Source organism: Agelaius tricolor, unplaced genomic scaffold (genome assembly GCF_023055355.1).
Source record: "Agelaius tricolor isolate 1412-34295 unplaced genomic scaffold, bAgeTri1.0.p SCAF_10, whole genome shotgun sequence".
Taxonomy (NCBI): Eukaryota; Metazoa; Chordata; class Aves; order Passeriformes; family Icteridae; genus Agelaius; species Agelaius tricolor.
Window position 1 is genome coordinate 6,027,596 of NW_027269270.1, and position 13,562 is coordinate 6,041,157.

The following is a 13,562-nucleotide window of genomic DNA, read 5'->3' on the forward strand; positions in this document are numbered from 1 at the left end:
CCACATCCTAAAGAGTTCTGGTTGTGTATCTGCAGTTCAGGTCCTCTTCTCACTGGTATCTAGCAAATGTAGGTTTAGCTTGGGGTTGAATGGAAGCTTATCGCTATTTAGAAACAACCCAGCTTGGAAAAAACCTGCTTGCAAACACGAGACAGTAACAAAATGTGTTTATTGGTTTCTTAGGCAAAAAGCACCAGCAGTGAAACTTTTCACGCGGGGTATTTCGCCAGGAAGTGTGTCAGTGTGTCATACAGACCTACGTTCTCCATCTCATCTGTGAATGGGGAGTTTTCACGGGGGTGGGGAGAAACCTCAGCGCCAGAAACACAATATGAGCCCTTTAGGGCTTTTTTCCTTTTTTGCCCCTCCTTTCACACAATAGGGCAGTCGCTCTCCATAGTCGGCGGCTCCTGCGCTTATCAGGGGCAGGATTGAGCAGATAAACTATGACTTGTTATTGACTATGTTATGTCAAAGCTTGCTGTAAACACTTTCTGGTGCTTACACTGAGCTCAGAAACTACTGAAAAGATTATTACAGAAACCGAATGGGAGATGTTTGGATTTCACACCAAAACATGCCAATTTATCTTTTTCACTTAGTTTTTGACGGCTTACGGTGAGGGTGAAAGAAATGAACTGGACAACTGCAGAGCGGGCAGGTCTGAAGCGCGGGAGTCCAGGTGAGGAGGGCGGCGGGTCGCGGGGGTTCGGTGCAGCTCCGGGGGAGCGGGTGCAGTGTGGGGTCTCGGTTCAGCCCGTGGGTTCGGCGCAGCCCGGGGAGCGGGTTCAGCCCGATGCTCGATGCAGCCCGGACCCCGCGCGGGGAGCGGTGCCCGCCGGGCGGCGCTGCGGGCCCGGGGCGGGCGGGCGGCGGCGCCTCCGCCCCTGTCGGGCGGGCGGGCTGGCGGGGAGGGGCCGGGGCTGAGCCCCGCTCGCTCGGCTCCGGCTCCTCGGCAGGGCAGCGTCCGCCGGCAGCTCGGGGCGGGAGGCGGCGGGCGGTGGCGGGACGGCGGGCAGCGCCCTTCGGCGGCAGAGGTACAGCTCCCCCGGGACTCCCTTTGTTTCGCGGCTCCGGGACACGCTCGGGGATGGGGAAGGGGATGATGGGGATGGGGTCGGCGCCGGCTCTCCCGTGAGGAGGGGCGGCGGTGCTGGGTGCGGGTCCGGGCACGGCGGCCCCGGCGCCTCCTGGGCGCCCCTTCCCCGCGCAGAACTGCGGCTCCGGGACGCTCTGCGTGCGCTGAGCTCCGGTGGATGGCAGCGGGGATGGGACGGCTTCATTTAGGCATGAACGCGGTGCGCACACACGCGGGGACGGTCCGGGGCTCGCTCCCTCAAATATGAGAGAGAGAGAGTGTGTGTGTGTGTGTGCGTGCTCCTTCTGGGAAGAGAGCGTGGCATCTGTTTCTTCTTGTCTAAAATAATTACCCCGTGTGCGCGGCTTCCCTGAATGCAAAAGAACGGGCTGGGCTGTGGGGCTCGGGGGAACCGTGGGAAGAGCGCTGGTAACTTGGAGCAGGATGATGGATTCTGCTGTCGGGTTACACTTGGAGAGGAGACTTGAGGAAGGGCTTTCCAGGGCAGGTCATTGTCCCAGAGAACTTCCTTGAGGGGACGGGTTGGTGCAGCCTCCCAAGGAATACCGTGCGCCCATGGAGGCTGTTGGGATTCGGTGTGGGACATCTGCTGCCGCTGTTTTGGGAAGGGCATCCCTTTGTTCCTCGGAGCGGCCACACTCCCCGCTGGAAAACAATGGCCTTCCTAGCAGAGCCACGGGGAGCGGGGCAGTCACCAAGTGGTCCAGTGCTCGCTTGCCTTGCCCACGGTGGCTCTGTGCTCACATGTGCTGTTTGCTTTTCCCACTAATTTAAAGCTTTGAAATTTCAGACCATGTCATTAAATCAGTTGCTATGTATTTAGTCAGGACCACTATTCTAAGGGACAAGCGTAAGAGTAACGAAATAAAAGCTAACTACTCTTAAAATGTATGTCAGAGGAACTATTTAAAATATATCCAGATTGGAAATGGCCACTGGCATAAAGGTCAGGTAAAACTCCTGACTTCGCGAATTTTATGTGGAATCATGAGCCTTCCATATCCGTCTGTCCTATTGTTAATTGTGAATTAAGGCTGGCAACAAGCTGCCCATCCTTCCCTGCATGAATCATCACTTTGTCAAGCCCTGTGTCAAAAACAAGGCTTTCCCCAAAAGTGTGCAGTGTTAGAGAACAGAAACACTCCGACCCATCTGTTAAAGTTAAGTTCAGTCCTTGGCTGCTTTTGAACACATGAAAGGTAAAGACATTCTTCTCATGAGCTTTTATTTCCAGTTATCCCAGGCTTGTGTGTAAGAATGTCTTCAATTCAGTGCTTAAAGCAATGTGCTGCCTCGGGCTTAATTTTGTGTGAAGGTGTGAGGGTTGGAGCGTTCCCATTCTTCCCAAAGTAACATAAAGTGGTCACTGCTTGTGTTGGCTTGTAGCACTTACTGCGTGTTAGGTTGCCACGAGTTCCTCCATATCCTTAGGATGTTGCTGAAACGCCTTTGTGGTGTTGGATATCTAAAAGGCTTCTGGCTCCTCATGAGCACCACGGTCAGATTGAGTGCTCAGCAAAGTGAAGGTGAAAGGACTCATGGAAGCATCTTAAATCACAGAAGCTTGCTTTTTTACTTTTTTTTTTTTTGTTGTTGTTGTTTTTGTGGTTTTTTTTTTTTTTTTGTTTTGTTTTTTTTTTTTTTTTTGGTAAGAGACCTTGTTAAATCACACCTGTGGGGAGGAGCTCTGTGTGGAAATGATGCCAGGGGCCGGCAGTTTAGCTCTGTTGTGTTAGCCCTTTCAGGCATTGTGCAAGACTCGATGTAATTGCCTTTAGAAGGGCAAATGTACATTGCAAGCCTACTAGAGCGTCTGGGGGAAGGGAAAATAAAAGTCTGGCTAATGAGGAGAGGAAGTGGGAGAGAGCAATTGGAAACATAAGCAAAGTCATTAATTTTTCCCACTGTGCACTCTTAAGAAACTGCTGGCAACATACTGGAGATACTCTGCCTCATGGAAGTGTCAGGGACTTGCTTCACATGATTCTCTGAGATCATCTGGTTTCCCTGAGCTCTGTGGGAACAGAAATTCCTCATGTTGGAGTCTGATCTCATCTTCCTTCAGCAGCAGTAGTAGCAGCGGCTTGGGAATTGGAGAGGAAGGTGAAGGAAGTGCCAGTGGGATGGTTTGGAGAAAAGCTCAGTTCTGGTGTGGGCCAAGCTGGACACTGTTCCTTCCTTTCATTTGCCTTGTGTGGTCAGAGCTGGGACAAATGCTGACATACCCACCAACGTCCAGTGCCCTTTCAGGCTGCTGAGCTTGTTTAGCACAGCTCGTGTACCAGAGCATCCTTTGAATCCTACCCTGTATTTCATTCATCTTTTTTTACTGTACTAATGAGCAGCGAACTGAAATGGAAAGTGGTGGCTTGAGTGGCTGTATGCATCAAGCTTGGGGAATTTCCTGAGTTTGATGAAAGACAAAAATAAAGGGGTTTTTCCCTCCCTTATAGCTGTGTAGTTAGTCTGTTAAATTCTCAGAGCCTTCTAAGTAGCCTCTTCTGTTTGTTGTGGGACTGCTGGCAAGAATTTTAGGAAGATTGAAGTAGCAATGACCAGCCCTGGAGTCTGTAACTTGATCTACAGCTTTTTCTCTTCAACTGGGAAAGGAAGTAACAGCTCTTGTTACACCCTTATGTAACCTCTCCATTCATAACCTCCAAAAAAGAAGGAAACCAGAGCTTGATTTCTGGTGTATAAGCTAACATCTAGGCATGCTTTGTCATAAAGAAACTGTAAAGAATAACATTGATTTTCTCCTGTTTTGCAGTTCCCAGAATGGAAAAAAGCCCCGAAATCCACAACCCTACCAAAAGTTAAACATTTTAATTTTGTGCTGATGGGATAGTGGAAATCTCTGCAACTCTTTGTCATATGTGGTGAAGTAGCTGTTAGAGACGATACTGGAACTACAACGAGGGTGTTTTTGTGGGTCTTTTCTGGTGTGTTTGAGCATTAGTCTCAAAATATTCATGCTTTGCAGCTGTGCCCCAGTTTGCTTGTGGTTTGGGAAAGCTTTGGTCCTTCGGTGTGTACTACTCCAAATTTTGGTTCTAAACAGTGTGAAGACCAGGATCTCTCTTTTTTTTGTTTGTTTGTTTGGTTTGGTTTGGTTTTTTGTTTCCTGATAGTGGCATAGCTTTTAAAGGAAAATGAATAGAATAATAGAAATAATAGAAAGTTCATCTTTTTGCCTCTCCCAGCTCCATTTTACTGGGAAATATCCCATTTGGTATCACCAAGGAAACTTGTATCCATTTCTTGATATATATATTTTAAGTTTGATAGCAAAGTCACCGTGTTGATGTGAAAGTTTCAGTGAGAAAGACTAGTGCTTAAAAATACAGTTTCAGAGGCTGAGAAGCATTATCAAGTCCCCTTTCCAGATGCAAACTGGTTGGGGAATTCTTGTATGCAGAGTTTAAAGCAGCAGTTATGGACCCCAGAGGCCAGAACAACATCTTTCTTACAGTGCTCCAGCTTTTGGGAGGAAAGCAATTGAGAGGTGGTCTCCAGCCTGAGTGACCAGATTTAACACTTCAGCAAACAAGCTGAAGGCTCAAGATAAGGAATCCAGAGTCCCAAGGAGTAAGGGCAAGAAATGTTTACCTTTGCTAAGATTTTCTTTCCTTTGCAGGGGTGGGGAGTGGTAATTGCCTTGTCTCTGGCTTTGTGAAGTGCTGCCTTGGAATTGCTTCTTCAGTGTGGAGGTAGTGGTTAACTTCTCCTTGTTCTCCCTGTCTTGGAGAGGCAGAAGCACTTCCAAGGGTCTTGTATTGGCAGAAATCTTTATGTTGTTGGGCAGGAGGACCATGAGAGCAAAAAAAAGTAAGAGCCTATACCAAGGAGAAAAAGAGGAATAGGTGCTGAGTAGCAGAAGGGTTGGTGGGTGTTGTACTATTAGAAGTGCTTCTTGTAGATTTCTTTATTTTCTAAATGAAGGCAGCAAGGAAAGACTCATTTTTCCTTACTGTAAGCGGAAACCAGTTTTTAAAAGTGTGTGACCACAGCCTGGTCAGCAGTGGTAAAAGTTTCCTGGGCCCACAAATATGCTTTGTGTGTGAGTTCTCTTGCTGTTTGCTTGATGCTTCTTTTTCTGTAATATTCTATAATTTTCATAGTTTGTACACGCTAAAGTGCTACTGGGGGTACTTTGAATTGCAATAAGAGTACAAATATAAAATTACAAATAAGAATAATTAAACTGTAGGCTTTGCTACAATGGAAAAAACCCAGGTAGTGGAGTTTCTACTCTTTTACATGCATTTTCTTTATGGAGTCTGTTCTCCTTTTGTCTACAAGACTGTAGTGGTGTTTGAAGGTCTTTGAAATCCTGGGCCTTAGGGTAACCACCAGTTTTTATGCACAATGGAGCACATGCAGTGTCCTGACACTGTGCTTAAATCCTCGCCAGTAACCTTTGAGAACCTGCACCTCAGAAATGAGGAAACTGCTGGGGGATGAAGGGTTGAGTTCTGTATCTTGGGAAAGCACAAGCAAAGGAAGTTTCTCTCACTCTCTGTGTTTTAATGCCTTTGTGTTAAAACAATTTGGAGCACAATTAAGAGTATCCCTTTAGATCAGAGGTATCCTTAAATTCCTTACAGCATATGGACTCTGTGGATGGCACTGCAGTGAGAAGTCAGCCCTGCTGTTGGGAGAGCTTTTAAAGGGAGTGAGTTGCTATTAATCCTCCCCACTGTTTCTCTATGGAAGCAAATAAGCAACTTAACATAGAGACACTGGGGAAGAGATGAAGAGATGCCATTTTTTCTGGGACTCTGGGAACCAGTTCACTTAATAGCTTGGCTAGAGCTTCATGTGTGAGGGCTGAGAAGAAAGCTCCTCCTAGCAGAGCTCATGCTTACCTGATGTGAAAGAAGGGATACCTGGGATGCCCAGCTTCCAGCAAAAATAACAGCTGCTCTACCTTTTCATCAAGAGAGGCTTGGAGACTGGGCAGCAGAAAGGTGGTAGAGGTTGAAAGGCAGATTATTTTTGGGAGTAGTTAAGGCTACAAGATAAACATGGGGTTGCTGGAGTGTCTGGAGACCCTTCCTAACTTTTATGTGTGCAAGTAGGTCTGTGACTGATGGAGCACTTGAGGTTTGTTGTGCAGAGCAAGCTTGGGAGGTGCTAATTCCCTGTGAACCTTTGGAGAAGGAAAAGAGCTTTGGAGAAGGAACCTTTGGAGAAGGAAAAGATTCATTTTCATCCCTTCAAAAAAATTGAAGGGGTGAAAATTAATCTCTCTAAGAAGGAATATTCCTGGCAGTGATGAGGAAATATTGCTGCCATGATGTACCATGAATCCTTTGTACACCCTGCTCCGTCAAGATGGGCTCACGTAGAAGATGGAGTAAAAAAGGGTGGTTGGGATGGCCAAGGAAAAGCCACTGAGAGGGAAATAGGCAATATTGACTATGCATTATATGGAATGAAGTCCATTGAAATAAACCTTTGTCAATATGTTTCCTCCCTCCCCATGAGGGAGAAAACACATTTAAATTAAAAACCAAAGCCAAACCCCAGCAGCATTAGCAAAATCAAGAAAAAGTGGATGTTAGCAGATCAGGAACAAATTTAGTCTGTGAATAAGGCACACCATAAGGAGTGTTTCTCATGGAGAAGGCTGAATAATGGCACTCTGGAGCAGTGCAGTGTGGTAGTCGTGGCTGTAGGATGCTGTGGTCTGGAGCACACAGGACAGATGCAGCTTCAATTACCATTGTTCAGCTCACAGGCTGTCAGTCTGTCAGGGCTAAAAGGGCTCTGGAGATTACCTCCAGTGATCAAAGAGTGCAGGGCTCTGTGGAAACAAAGTTCACTCCGGGAGAAACCCTGGAAAATCTTTTGGCAAGCAAGGGCAGAGCTGGAGCTCCTTGTGCCTTGTAACATTTCTGGAACACGGGGAGCTTGCCTGTATCTCGTGTGAATAGAACTTTTTGCTTCCCATAAGCTGCCAGATGACAGTTCTCACTGAAACCCAGCGAGGGGAAACTCAGTAGCCGTGAGTGTGTGTGAGTTTGCCTGCCCTGGGACCAGCTGCTTTCCCTCTGTGGAAGGGAGTTGCGTTCTATTGATGTTTTAAGAAGGTGTCCCTCTCTAAATCTGTGAAGTGTTCTATTTTATTTGGAAAAATCTCTGTTTATCGTGCTAGTTGTTAATAAAAACACTGTCTGCTGGCTTTTAACTTCAGGGACATCTGGACAAGAGTGATTACCGTGTGTTGAAAAGCAACTTCGTGAACTGGTCCCATTGTCTGAAATATCTCTTGTACAATATACAGGAAGAGCTGGAGATGGCTGGATTTAGAAATTGGTGACTTTTATCCTCTAATTCCAGGTGTCTATCTGAAAATTGCTGTTGAGGATGAAAATGACAGAATAGTGGATATAGGTCAACTGCTTGAGATGAGCAAACCTGTCTTAGTACGTGTAATTTATTTAAGCCTTACCTTCCCTTAGTTTTTTTTTTTAATCTTTGTTTTGGCCAAATAATACCTCCTCTTCCTGCAACACTTGGATCCAAATTCTTTTATTCACTCCCTTTATTAAAAAATAGCAGTGTCTCGCTGGACAGCAATGGATGCAGAGAATAGACAGTGATGGCAAGTGGTGGGGTGAAACCATGCACTGCTGTTTTACCTTGGCAGCTACCCCTGGGAGACATGGAACTAGTAATGTCTGACTTCCTGCAGGTTATTCTCTTGTGATGGATTGACTTGCAAAGAAGTAATAATTTCCACTTGAAGCTTTTTCTGCAGCTAGGGAATTTTGCAGAGCAATTTTTCTGCTCTGTGGTACTTAATGAGGGGTTTGTTCTCCTCTCAGCCCATGTCTCTGTTGGAATGCTTGTGCTCAGATCTCCTCTCCTTCCTGCTTTTGTGTGCAAAATCAGCTGTTCTGTTGTCCTTTACTCTGTCCTTTTCAATGAAATTCAACATTAGATGTGTCTGAGAGAGTAGATGTGTAGACTAAGAGATGTACAGCTGGCATGATTTGTCTTATTTTCATAAAATACTAGCCTGAAAACATTCCATTCTTTATTTACAAATATCTCAAGGACCCCATTAGTGAGGTTTTCAGGAGGGGAAATTGCAATGGGCTAGAATAAGACTTTGGGGTGGTATTTGGGTGACTTCTTTTCCTCCTGTTTTAAATGGAAAAGGACAGGGAAAGTTTTGCTTTACCCCAGACTTCTACTGCTTGGAGATGATATGGGTGCATGGAAACTGTGGAAACCTGTGAGTGCCAGCTGCTCTAGGGGCTAGGGTGTATGCTCAGTTACTGTGGCTGGTTGATGCTGGGTAGATACAGGCCCCGATGCCTCCTCTGGGATCTGGATTTCCTGAAGCTCCTGATCAGGTTTGTGCTCACCAGTGACCGGTTTTAAGCCTGGTTCAATGAGTGTTGTGACGACTTTCTGTGGCTGCTTTTCCTTCTGCTGTTGGCAGCTGAGTGCAGCTGTGGGTTACCTGGCCTGTTATTTAGTTTTCTGCATATCTTCAGGGCTTATCACCCACTGCTTAACAGGCAACAAAGCATTTGAGCAGAAGATTAGCGTGTACTCTGGTATTTTAACCCTGTGGTATTAGGACATCTCTTAGTACCTGCCTCACCAACGATGTAAATGTGTGTTTGCTCCAGTTGATCACCTTGAGCAGCTCTTTTGCCTGTGTCAGGGATGTGAGGTTCCCGTGCTGGCTGCAGCAAAGTGCTTTCTGCCCATGTGCTTGTGTGGAATAGAAAATAAAAATCCTATTTTGGTCGAAGATCTTGATTACAGCTGATTGCTGGATTGCTCCCGAGGGACTGAAACCTCAGGTGAAAGAAGTGATCTGACTCTGAGAGGGCTGATTGATTGTAAAAGTGTTTGGTGGGGATCTGCTACTGAAAGCTCTTTTGAACCCAAGCTCTGGTGAGGTGGCAAGCTCTGGTGTGGGACATACAGCTAACGTAAATAAACGCTGCCTTGTTTTTTGTGCCCCTGTTCTGCAAATGTAACCTTTGGATTGGTCAGCATCCCCCAAAATTGGCAGAAAACTTTAGGCGGCAGCTTGAAAGATTAAGATAATCAGTTTAAAAGGGCACCCACTGCTTTGTGGAGTTTGCCTGTCCAGCAGTAAAATATTTTTTGGCTTCTTTTGTGAAAGAATGAGGGTGTTTTCTATCTGTCCATGTCCCTTACTGACAATGTTTTCAAAGTTGTGTTGTCCAACCACTGTCAGTCTGTAATCTAGTCTTTGGTTTAGGGGGAGACGGCAGGACCTTTGACAACTTCTGGTTGTCAACTTTGCAGTCACATTTTGTTCCTTATTTTGAAAAAGATTCAAGGAAACCTTAGCAAGGTCTATGTGCAAAAAATTGACCTCCTTTGTTACTGAATACTTTATCCCTTTCTGTAGATGTGGACCAGGAATGATTATAAAACTCTGTGGCTGGGCAATGACTAAGAAAAGCCTAAATATAAGAAACCACCATGGATCCTGTTTCTGCTGAACTCAGTGGGATTTTAACCAGAATTTTGGACTGTAAATAGCCTTGGTAGTGAAGACCTATTTCTAGATGCATTGAAAACACCCAAGGTGTTATCCCCATTAAACTAATTAAAGAAAAAAAAAAGAAAAAATGGACTCCAGAATAACCATTCGCGTGAAATCCCACTTCACACCTATAATCTTTGAAGCCTGTCAATATAATCCAAAATGTAAAGGAACATTTTAAGGGTAAAAATGGAGTAGCAGACATATTTTGACTGTATTTTCACAGGTGCTAAAGAAGAGTGCCTTAGCAACGTTGAAAGACCCAAATGTTTTTCCCAAAACCTGGTGTGACTGTGTGACTGACCCAGAAGAGTTAAAGCAAGGCAGAAAGTTGACTTAGGAAATAGATCAGCCCCAGAGTGCAATTACTGGTGGCAGTTATTGTGTTGTGGTTGCAAAATAATTATCAGAAGTAATTTGAAGACATGTACTGCTGGGACTGTAAAGTAGGAATAATAGAATAGATATACCCCATGGTCTCACAGAGCAGGTAATATCCATGCTAATGTTATTCAAACCACTGGGAAAAAAATAACAGAAAGTAGCCTTAGAGAAATGCAAACACAGCCCCCTCAGGCTGCTGAGTTAGTTGGTTTTGGTTTTTTTAAGGAAGAGAAAGAGGGCAAAGCTCTATCTTCTGCATCCATGGCCCATGTGATTTTGGTTTTGTGGTAAGGTACTGTGCACCTTTTTGGTGATACCTGAGTTGTTCATAGTTCATCATATTATGAACAGAGGTATGAGAGAAGCATCTCTCTCACTTTAGGGAAGATTACTGCTTAGTGTGGGTTGTAACCAAGCTGTAAATAAATGTAAAAATAAAAGAGAAAACACCCCACTCCCACACCAAAACAAAAACCCTAAAACCCCCCAACAAGCCCCAAAGAACTTTAGCAACAACCAAACCTCTCACTTCTGCATTTTTGAAGAACCTGAGTCCTGGTAATGAAGGAAATTTCATCCACTGTTTACAACCGGACGAGATCATGTCCCAACAAACATTTTGTACATGTCCTAATGCAGGCTAATTATCCCACTATCAGTTTTTCTAAACTGCAGTTAAGTCTCCATTGTTAAACTATTAAAAGATGATATTGCCTCAGTGGTTGCAGGGTTGCAGCTGTTTGTTCAACACTACCTTAAGTGGCTTGATTCTTTCTTGAAAATTACCCAATCTTTAGATAAATGTGTGGTGTTTGGTAGCAGAGGCCAGTGGAGCATTCGTTTCTCCTGTGGAATTCTCTGGTCAGATCTTCTGTCATCTAAATTGCAGCCACTGGTGCGAAACTGCCCTAATCTGATGTTGCTGAAGGGCTGTTCCCATTTAGCTGATGCTGAATGCAAACATTCCTGCGGTCCCAGTACAAATACACCCCGTAATGCTGCATTTTACTTTTGTAATTCACCAGAGCTGGTGGTTGTTAAGTGCCCAAGGAATCCGGTACACGTGTGTAATGTTCGGTGCCCAAGGAAATTTAAGAGAGGTTGCACAAGGCTTCAAATAACAGCTCGTGCTTGGTAGGTAAGATGTGAGAAGCATTAGCTAATTCAAAAGCTCCGAATTATAAACTTTTCCAGTTTGGAAAACACTGATTGGTGCAGTAGGACTGTGAGAAAGGAAGGAATTCAGAAACTATCCAGACACTGGCAAAACCAAAAGGTAAGATGGAGAGTCAGAGGAAGCCTTTTAGTTCTTTGAGTGCTTTTACTGATGTTGTGATATCCATTAACATTCCTTCCTGAAATTCGTCTGTCACGTTCCTCAAGTCCCATTTTCTTGCAGGAAAAACAGCGGGCTGCAACATCGAGCTGTTTTCTGCTCTTTTCCACAGGACATGGATGTGTCAGAGGAACAATTGAGAGCAGCCACAGCTGGGGAGTAGGGTGCAGGTGTTCCAGGCAGAGCAGATGGGAGGGGTCTGGAGGGAAAGCAGGGGTTTCCTCTGGATGATATCAACGCTTTTTCACACATGCTGATGTCGGGAAACGCAGCTCTGAGTGAAAAGGGCATTGTAGCAGTTCAGCTGCAGAGTCTGCCTCAGTTTGCCTGGTGAACCAGCACAGGGTGTTCCCAATGAACTTCCACCTTTGGGGCATCAGCTGGTGAGACACAAGGCTTGCTGGGCAGCAGAACAAGATAAATTTAAATCCTGCCTCTTGCTGAATTGATACCTAGGCTTGTCATAAGCAGCAGCATGAGATGATGGTTGCAGCCCCTTTTGGTTTTGTTTTGTTCAAGTAATGACATTGTGTCCCTGGCTGCTTTTTGCAGCAGTGGCCTGTCAATGTCCCCACCTTGTGTGGGCTGATTGCTCCCTGACAGAGAAACAGGGAAGGGGTGGGCAAGCATAATTACAGCCTGACAGGGGCTCAGGATCAGACCTGGAATGTGAAATCAGCTTGAACTCCACTACTGAATTACTGATGTTGCACATTGTCCCTGTTAAGAGTTAGAAAAAAGGGGAGTGAGCTGGTTATAGTGAAACCAAAGGCTTGTGGTGTTTCAATTTTTTTTTTTTTTTTTTTGTTTTTAAATAATCAGAACTTGAAGCATATGTGAGTACATCTGTGTCAGTTTTAATGGTAGGGAAATTGTCCTCTTGCTACAATGCCTGGGAAGAAAACACAAAAGAAAAAAGCCAAGCCACCTCTGCAGGCAGTGATAGTTCCAGCGCAGCAAACTCTTGAGTGTGAGCTAAGGACTGCACAGCTGTAGGGAGCTGCTGACAATTGTTGCTGTTCTGCTGTTGGAGGGTGATGTGGAAAACCTGGGACAATTCCATAAGGTGCTGTATGCCAATAACAGGGCATTACTTCATTTCCCCTGTGGAGAATGTGTGCATTTAATTGTATAAGGCTTTGGGGGTTTTGCCTATTCTCTGCATTCTCTCCTATTTATAGCTGTCATTAGCTCTTTTTCCAGAATGGCCAATGATAGGGTTGCTGTGGCAGTGGGATGCTGTGATTTTTAATTTGCCATCCCTGTGGCCAAGAGGGGCAAGAAGATTTTAGATTAAACTGAAAATTTAAATTTTATCCCAGTCCCAGGCACTGCAAGCAGTGGATACAGCAGTCTGTGTTTTAAGAGGCTCTGTGTGGCGTGGGAGTGTGTGGATAAAAGCATTTTAAAGACATAGCCTGCCAAGCACTTCTCCTCCCAAGCATGTTGTCCAACATAAAACAGATCAAACTGTGAAGGATTACTGAATTGACTTTTAAATGATTTTTCTGAGAATGGAAACATGTTGCAAATGTTCTCACTCCATTGAATTTAAGGCTTAGATATGAGACCGAGGGGAGGAAGAACAGATTTGACAACTGCCTACAGGAAAAGGAGATATTTTGAAATGCTGCTGATCTTTCCTTTAGGGACAAGAAGGGTCAATTTGGGAGAAGCCTCAAGTGGTAAGTGGGTATGGGTGAGACCAGAGAATGTTGAAGGAAGAATCTGATCCTCCTGATCTCAGGCACTGGGAGCAATTTCTGGTCCCATCCCTCCCATAGATCTGGTTCTTGTAAATGGTTCTTGAGTAGCATTCATCTTTTTAAAGGTGTGTGAATACATGCAAAAGTAGAAGCCACTTGCATTTATGTTTGCCACTGCTTCCCAAACTGTGGTGAGCACGCTGTCAGCAGTGCTGATGGGAAATATTAACAGCTGCAAGGCATCTTTGAGTGTATGGCAAATACTTGGACATGGATTTGGATTGCATTTCTGAGCTTTTTCTGAAGTTTAGCCATGTAATGTTGCAAGGGCTTGATTATTTTTTTTTCTGTGAAGTGTGCTGATTTTTGACATTTTTTATAAAGCTACTTCTAAAATTAACATTTGGTATTTTGAAAGTGCTATATATTGATCCTCTACTACATTCTTCTAGTAGATTAATTTCAGTTATTAAGTCCTATTTAATTGATTAA

The 13,562-nt window shown here is 44.8% G+C and overlaps 1 protein-coding gene across 2 annotated transcripts in view; it reads left to right on the forward strand.

The window, feature by feature from the left end:
- The first annotated feature begins 485 nt into the window (after positions 1–485).
- MYO1B (myosin IB) overlaps positions 486–13,562 on the forward strand; it is a 108,898-nt gene continuing 95,821 nt past the window's right edge. The window contains exon 1 of one of the 2 annotated variants that reach the window (XM_071434527.1): positions 486–682. The gene's annotated coding sequence lies outside the window, so the exon portion shown is untranslated. Of the gene's footprint in view, positions 683–906; positions 1,038–13,562 lie in introns of those variants that run through there. The other variant, XM_071434526.1, reaches the window with a different exon arrangement.